This window comes from Copidosoma floridanum, unplaced genomic scaffold (assembly GCF_036245765.1).
Source record: "Copidosoma floridanum isolate Cflo_tuat_1 unplaced genomic scaffold, Cflo_Japanese_pri ptg000065l, whole genome shotgun sequence".
NCBI lineage: Eukaryota > Metazoa > Arthropoda > Insecta > Hymenoptera > Encyrtidae > Copidosoma > Copidosoma floridanum.
The window spans coordinates 1,326-2,500 of record NW_028321942.1 but is presented as its reverse complement, the minus strand read 5'-3'; the positions used below and the strand labels follow the sequence as shown (position 1 = coordinate 2,500).

The window sequence follows — 1,175 nt, the reverse complement described above, 5'->3', positions numbered from 1 at the left end:
ATTATGTTGAAAGCCTCGTTGTAACGAGGGGGAACGTCGTCATTCGGTGGTCATGCAATCACTTCGTTTTAATGACATGATCGAGCTTACGAGGATAATAGCGTGTACGCGTTATTATCCAAGGTTTTGGAATGATTTTACGCCCCAATAAGCCGAGACTCTGCGTATAAATGTCGCGAAATATTATGAACTGTATGCGTGTCGCCGTTATTGCCCCTTTCATCTTGTTCTCAAGATAAAAAGAAATGGGAGACGCCGCTCGTTATCAAAAAGTTTCGTAATATTTCGTGGTGCGCCCCAATGCCTGCCGCTCGTGTCGCATTTGCGGGACGCAGCGGGGTGGCCCAACGGAGAACCGATGGGCACACTTTTTATTCGAAAGAGCCTGGCTCTCCGTTGCGTTTTGTATTGGTCATTTTTCGTATAATAAAAAATACGAATTGACCGAGAAAATATTACACTGTAAGTGTGAAAAATAAACTATAATAATGATAAAAATAAATTGATTACCCTGAACGGTGGATCACTTGGCTCGTGGGTCGATGAAGAACGCAGCTAATTGCGCGTCAACTTGTGAACTGCAGGACACATGAACATCGACACTTTGAACGCACATTGCGGTCCTCGGATATATTTCCTGGACCACGTCTGGCTGAGGGTCGTTCGATAAAAAAAAAAAACAAAAAGACTGCTGGTCACGAAGAGAAACCCGACGCGTCGTTATCAACTACCCGTCGTATAGTTTTTCTTCGAGTGTACGAGCGAAATAATTGGGCGTTCGTATGAAATCAAATGCGTCGCTCGAAATAAAAAAAGAATACTTAAAAAAGAAAAGATGAAATAATGGATTGTCGAAAACGAGAAATAAAAATTTGACCGGTTAAAGCGGCAACGTTGATGCCGTTTGAATCGTTTGTCATTCTTTTTATTTTTTATTGTTTTTTTTTTTCTTCCCAACTTTTCTTTTTTGGTCGTCGTTCGCCCGAGTCCCGGAGCTCTCATTAAATAATTGTTCATCCGAACACTGTTGAATCAAGAGCGGACCGGACGAGCCGTACGATCGTCAAAAATACTTTTGCGTCGCGGTTTTGAAAGCAAAGCAAAAAAAAAATAAAGCGTCGCAGGAGGTGAGGAAAGGAAGGAAGAAAAAATAGGAGACAAAAAAAAAACATTAC

The 1,175-nt window shown here is 41.6% G+C and overlaps 1 non-coding gene across 1 annotated transcript; it reads left to right on the top strand.

The window, feature by feature from the left end:
- Window positions 1–507: 507 nt before the first annotated feature.
- On the top strand, window positions 508–662 carry LOC149373009 (5.8S ribosomal RNA). Its single transcript, XR_016293503.1, has one exon. It is a non-coding gene; the product is annotated as a 5.8S ribosomal RNA (ribosomal RNA).
- The last annotated feature ends 513 nt before the right edge of the window (window positions 663–1,175 follow it).